The sequence below is a fragment of the Epinephelus fuscoguttatus genome, linkage group LG21 (assembly GCF_011397635.1).
Source record: "Epinephelus fuscoguttatus linkage group LG21, E.fuscoguttatus.final_Chr_v1".
Lineage (NCBI taxonomy): Eukaryota > Metazoa > Chordata > Actinopteri > Perciformes > Serranidae > Epinephelus > Epinephelus fuscoguttatus.
This window is the reverse complement of record NC_064772.1, coordinates 39,575,518-39,582,631: the sequence shown is the minus strand read 5'-3', so window position 1 is coordinate 39,582,631 and position 7,114 is coordinate 39,575,518. Positions and strand designations below refer to the sequence as shown.

The 7,114-nt window shown below is 42.9% G+C and overlaps 1 long non-coding RNA gene and 1 pseudogene across 1 annotated transcript; one reads left to right on the top strand and one right to left on the bottom strand.

Annotated features, from left to right (window-relative positions):
- The window catches only part of LOC125881641 (protein NLRC3-like), a 59,883-nt pseudogene that overhangs the window by 40,582 nt on the left and 12,187 nt on the right, over positions 1-7,114 (top strand).
- LOC125882038 (uncharacterized) lies at positions 2,137-5,291 on the bottom strand. Its single transcript, XR_007448293.1, has 3 exons — positions 5,237-5,291; positions 4,367-4,558; positions 2,137-2,857 (listed from the first exon to the last, which is right to left on the bottom strand). It is a non-coding gene; the product is annotated as an uncharacterized LOC125882038 (long non-coding RNA).

Sequence of the window (7,114 nt, the reverse complement as noted above, 5' to 3'; positions counted from 1 at the left end):
GCAAACCAGTTTCACAATAAACAGTTTCTGATTGTGGTTCACAGAGAAAATAATCTGAGCTGCCAACAATGAAAGAATTCATCTTTTCTCCTGATAATTTGTTGAGTACAGTTTGCATTCTTTTCAGGTCATACATAATCCACTGTTAGCATCACGAACTGACCAAACTAGCTGACAGATGACGCACCTAACAGCTAATAAATCCTCGATATCTTATTCAGTGTAGTTACCTGAAAGATAATATAGCTAACAGCTGACTAGACATAACTGTCTTCATGAGACAAGTTTACTCAGAGCTACAGGCACAGACACAGTGACATCAGAACGCTAGTGGCCAACTGTTGTGTCCCGTCATGTTGCCTGTATCTCGGCCAAAAAGTTGCACCTGAACACACCGCAAAGACTACAGCCAATGACCAGCCAGCACATAAGTTCTGCTCCTGCATGACAGGAAATGACTCTCCATAGCAGCAGGCGCCAGTGGTCTGAATACGTCATTTAAAAAGAGGGAAACCAGGAGACTGGCGGGACAGATTCAAGACGATAGTTAGCCAGTTAGCACATTAACAACACAACCTGATGTTGAGAGAACAAAAGAAATTTACTGCGCTAACAAACAATTCTGATCTGTTTCTGTTAATGAGCTCAAAGGCTAAAAACGTACCTAATATGTTTGTTCTGATCTCACAGCCTCTTGACCTCAGCTGTTTGTTTGCTTTCCTCACTTCAGTTTCTCTTCTCGTGCACTGAACTGAAGTGCCAGTCAGGGTTTCTTTCACCCATGGGCACAGCTGTTTCCAACGCTGATTCAACACACTGAACATACTCACATGTTAGCCGTGTGATTCTGTTTGGAGTCACAATATGTGATGAGGTGTTTTCAGAGTAACGGGCGTTTGCTTTCAGCCTCTCAGGCTATCAGTCCAGTGGGACATTTTTTGGACTGCGGAGGTTTTGGAATAATGGTCTGCGGTTAGTGCCGCTACAAAGCTAACTGCTGAACATACAAATACAGTGACAGTGTTTGTTGTGTTTTGCGTAATAAACGTAACCTTGGTATTGACCGGATATATCTGTGCTGTATGGACGCTCTTCAGGATGTGACGGTGGAGTTGTTTAGCGTTGATGCTGAAGGGTGGGAGGACACAGCGATCTATGTTGTTCTAGTAAACACAGGGCAGGTAAACAGGTGGTTGGTATTAACGAAGAGGTTATTAAAGAAGAGGTGGGACACTCAGTGGGAAGTGATGACGTTGTCATGTCACATTAGAGGAATTAATTTAATTCTCACAGTTTAAGGTACACAGATGTATATACATGATTTAGACATGAAGATAACGTTCCAACATTTTGACCCAAACTCATTTTAATTCAGCCTGTTGAAGCTAAACACACACACACACACACACACTCCTCTCCTGCTGTGAGCTGTTATTTTAGCAGAAGCATCACGCCCTCCTCCACCCTGGTCACCCCCAGTGAACTCAGCTGGTTTCCTGTAAATGCAGAGGGGCGGAGCTACACTGAACAGGTGATCCAGGTATATGAGGACAGGGAGGAACCCTGACACTGACGTGTTCAGACGGCTCAGACTCCATGTTGAGTGGACGGAGCAGAAGGAGGAAACGTGAAGGCTGAGGCAGGGTGAGTGTTGATCCAACATTTATATGATGTTACTGTCAAAGTGTGTGAGTCAGTTTTGTCCCTGTGGACTGTAGAGGACAGACATGTTAGAGGACCTGGTGGAGCTCTGTGTGTATGTGTGTGTGTGTGTGTGTGTTGCTTCCTGTGACTCTTGGACAAACTTGTTTGTCTTGATTCTTGAGTCCTGAGCTCTCAGCCAGTGTTACTGTTTTCCTCTCAGAGAACCACTGACTCAGTTTCAGTTTCCTCTGACTGTGTTTCTGATTTTTGTCTTTTAAATGTTGTGTTTGTATGTCAACAACAAAAAAGAGACGCTGCCATGAACTTCACTCAGGTTCTGCTTCTTCTTTCAGTTTCAGTGCATCACATGCAGTCAAACATCCTGTGGTCTACAGTGACCTCTAGTGATGAAACTGGAAACTAACACACAACATGTATACACCTTTGTGTAGGAAGCTTACACAGTAAAGTAAAGGTCAATACACACTCTTGTAAATCACCTAAAACAATACAAAGTTAAATGTTGCTCTCACATAGCATCAACAAACAATCTTTTAATAATATTATATATATAAGACAGCATTACTGTTCCTCTCTCAGCTTGACTGACAGCAGAACCCTGATCCTAACAGACATCTATAAACTCCAGCTGAAGTAAACACAACTCTTTCAGTGGCACCACAGAGTTTCTTCACCAAAACGTCACAACATCATCAACTCTGTCACGTTCACACACTTTTTCAATGTCCAACATTTGTTCCTTCAGTCTTTCTTTAATCAGGGTTCCTGTGGATCCTTAAAAAGTCTTAGAGGCATTACTGTCATTAATCTAAGAATAAATCAATCTCTCAAAAGTCTCTCAAATGCTACGACATAGGAAGAAGGATTTTATGAATCTTTTTGTGTTGCATTTAGGGCTGAAACTGAAAATCACTGATACAAATTATTCAGATTCAGATATGTACTGAAGTTTCATCTCATCCATATAACTATATACAGTGCATTGTGATGACTCTTACTGTGGCACAACACGCTTACACCATGGACATGTGACTCAAGAGAAACCTGAAAATCATACATACGATCATACAAGACATGATCTGATTACGCTGACTGCAGAATGGCAGAAGAGAGGGAACATGGTGAGGGATGAAGAGAAGAGACGGGCCAGAGCAAACGGCAAGAAGTGTCCAAAGTCTGGGATCATTTCAAGCTGAGACAAAACAGAAACTGTTCAGTGAGTCTGTTCTAAAACCAAACTAAACCAAGCACAGAAACTAAGGACATTTGTGTTTGGTAGATTATTTCTTTGTTGTAACGAAGCTTCTTGGCAATAAATCTTATACCGGAGGGGGAGACCCGAGCTTCGGGGGTATGTGCAGCGCCGGGAGGTCGGATGCTCCCAGAGAGGGCAGAGGGAGAAATATAGTTAAATAAGATGAAAATAGAAAAGAATGTCTCTGTATTTTATTTCTGTTTTCAGTGTTTAATTAAGGTGGGAGAGGCGGAGGGCTGAGGGAGATCGGACGCCTCCAGAGAGGGGAGAGGGAGAAATATAACAAAATAAGATTAAATAGGAAAAACCTGTCTCCCTCTTTTATTTTATTTTCAGTGTTTAATCAAGGGTGGGGGATTGAGGTGGTGGAAGTTACTTTCTTTTGATGAGTAATTGATGGCTATTTGTGACTCAGATTTGTTTATTTATTTATTTCAGTTTGAAGTTAATTTTTATTTAATATTTATTTATTTAGGACTATTTATTTCAGGTTGAATTTTTGATTTGATTTGACTCATACAGCCAAACTACTGTATCTACAGTACATTTGTTATTGCCAGTAAAGGTTGTCAAGTTAAATGGCAAGTTGTTGTACGGTCATTTTGTACCTATGATACATTTGGGATGGGGGCCTCCAAATAAAATTTCACTTAGGACCCCAGTTTCGTCAGGGGCAGCCCTGAGCCTGTTTATTTCCCTTTTAAATGGAGCCACATTTGTAAGGATCATTTGTGGGATGAGCAGCAGAGCTGAGTATGTGGGTTGTGCCCATGAAAATTTGCCAAATCTTTTTTTGCTGCTGTTGGTGATGTTTGGTGGATTGGATGATTGAAGTCTGAAGAAACAAGACATATTGGCAATTTATCAATTTATTCACTCACAGTGATGGGAATAACAGCGTTATAAATAAACGGCGTAACTAATGGTGCTACTTTTTTCAGTAACAAGTAATCAAAAAAGTTACTGTCTCCCCCGTTATATCGCTGTTACCGTTACTCCCAATAAAATGTGCCGTTACTCGGCTTTACTGAAGTTCACTGAAGCGGCTTTCACCCAAACAAGCTCCTTCTCAGCGGAGCTCGAAAGTTTTTTTCTTTGGTGAGAGCAGGTGAAAGGCTGAAAGTAAGTCCCCTCCAAATACAAGAAAGTTATTCTTTAACAATGGGAGACATTTAGAAATCTTATTACTAAAGTGTGAGTCATTGAAATCCAGGGTGTAAATATTAACTGTACATAACAGGATTAAATAACTGACATTTACATTCCTTTACTTTTAGGGGCTGAGGAGAATGAGCATTTGAGTGAAACATCTCAGAAACCCAGGGGCATTTTAATCTGGTCTGGTCTTTGATGCACGGTGCATCAAGAGAGGAAAATATCTGCTTCTGGACTGTCGTGGGGAAATTGGACAAATATGTTTCATGTAAGCCGCAGCTGACTAAGTACCTGACGCTACTGGGTGTTCATTAAAAACATGACTCCAGCTGTTGCTATTGACTCTTGTTTTGAGCTTCTGGTACCCCCAGGCACCTGTGAGCATGGGCCCTGCTACAGTGGTCAGTTGGTGTCTGCTCCAAGAATCGGCACGCCACGTTTGACTGTCACAAACTTTGTGTCTTAAGGTCCTGATGTTGCACTCTGGAAAACAGGGATAAATAATCACACAAGTGATGCAGTGTTTCTCAACCAGAGCTTTAGTGAAGTGAGCCAAATCATATTTTACAACAATACTTTCGTTGAAACAGAGTACATCTGCACAAAAATACATCTGCAAATACTGTATAAGTATGTTTACAGCTCAAATTATGTGACTAAATGCCGCTTATTTTTAAACTGCACATTAATTTAACAATCTAAACCTGCAGTCTTTTAGTACAAAAATTGCATTATACAACAACTGAATCTAAATTATTAATAAAATAAAATACAGCATTCCTCAAACATAATTCACATTTTCCCTATTAGTTCAGTCTCCTCAGTAAATCTGATGAAAAATAGCTTAGTGAACTCACACCCTTTTCTTATACAAAAGTTGCTAATTAAACAAATAAACCTGAATGAATCAAGTAACTACATGAACAGGATATAAACTGTGCAAAATACATTCACTTTTGTGCATATACACACATAAACAGTGAAGACACTTGGCGTATTTATACAAGATGGCGGCAGTCTCGCTTGCTCGTACTTACTTTTAAATACCCAGTAAACATAGTTTTAACTTACTCAAGCATCATATAAATGTTCTCCTCACAGTCAAAACGTCTTATAAATTTATCGGAAACAGTTTCACAGTTCACAATATCAACCACATACCTGGAAATCAGGGATAAATAATCACACTAGTGATGCAGTGTTTCCTCAACCAGAGCTTTAGTGAAGTGAGGCAAACATTGCGCACGATATCCCCTGTATGAGGGCGCAGACAAAAATAATCGATCCCCGATTCTGACAGATCTAGACCTCCTTAGTGGAAGACAGAGATTATTATATCTTAGTTTTTAACTGTAACAAATGGAACAAACAATGAAATGAATAAGAGATTAAGTAACATTTAACCCCTTCTTTAACATCTGATGAGTTTACAGTTTTAAACCGTTTTTAACTCTTCACTTTAATGTTTTTTAACTCATATTTATAGTGACTTTATGGTCTTTTTAATCACATCTCAGCCCTTCATATTTATAAAGTGTTTCTTTGACCTATATGAGCTTTTTAACTTCAACAGGATTTTAACTTATTGCAGATTAATATATTACCTTTTTTAAACTATTACACTGACACACCAAGCCGACGGTCAGCTGTGTATCAATGATGATCGCCGCAGTGTGTCCTGCACCGTCGGTCCTTGTTGGCACTAGTGTGCCTCCCACAGTGGAGCCTACTGGCACATTACATCTCTCTGCGGCAGTAATGGAGGATGATACACATGAATCACACAACGCAGGTTGAGTAGTGCGGCAGCAGCCGTTTAGTGTAAACAAGAACAGGCACGAACACAGGCTCAGAGGAAGTGATGCCCGGTAACTATAACAACCACACCATACATAACGGAAGTGACGTATGGTCACTATGACAACCACAAACACTACTGGCGTCACCCCTTTTTCTCACAAAACACATAATCCCCTCCCCACTGCTAACAGCACATCAAAAATACATGGAACAACAGGTACCACAACAACCAAGGCCACACAACAGACCTGCAAGGCAAAACAAAACATTAGTTCATTGATAAACCTCAAAGTCCTCCAGATACTGCGGCGTACGTCGCTGGCGCCCCGAGCGTCGAGGCGCAGCATCAGATGCACGAGCAGGCACATCCTCGCCTGGGGGGCTGTTCCTAGGTTCAATGCCACCATCATGAGGCGGGCATAGTGCAGGCAGGGGCTCGGCAACGACATCAATGCGAGGAGGGCAAGGAGCAGGCGGGGGCTCAGCCATAGCCGGAGGGATATCAGGACAGTGCGGGGCAGGGATGTCCACGTCCTCATCAGATGCAAGATCCCCGCGAGAGTCCCAGAGGCCAGGCCGGGACCCTCCACCTTGTGACAGTCAATCGTCCTCTCTTGTGGCTCTCTCTGCCACTGGGTTCTTGTTGACATTCTTGGCATTACCCACTTCAACAACCAATCTGTGTGCGGCGAGGCCCACATCTCCTGCCAAGGCAGCAAAACCAGGGGCAGGGTCAGTCCTGACTACAGCAAAGGGGCCACACATAAGCGGGTCAGGGCTCCCCTGAGAGTCTCTTTACGCTCGTCGTCGATGAGACCTGCCAGTGTGAAAGACGTGACACCCTCCCGGACAACCAGAATGAACTGGCGGTCCCGCCTGAACACATCAGCTGCAAACGCGGAGCCGACGACCTCCGGTGGGTCACACGTAGACTGGTCAGAAACAAACACAGGGACTTTCCTCAGCGCCGCACACTGGCGGCAGCCACCGGAGACACGTTGCATAGTGGAGTCCATATCCAACTCGTAGAAGTAGCGCTGGACAACCGTCTTCAATTGCGAGGCGGTGGGGTGGTCGAGCTTGATATGGAGGGACGTCAGCAGACCATCGAGGACGGACTGAGGCACCACGATACAGACCGTTGAGGCTGCAAGGGGGGCGTGCCGGCGAACAATAAGGAGGCCATCCTTAGCCACCGTGGCGACGTTCGGGTAACGTTTCACATCACGAATGTCAGTC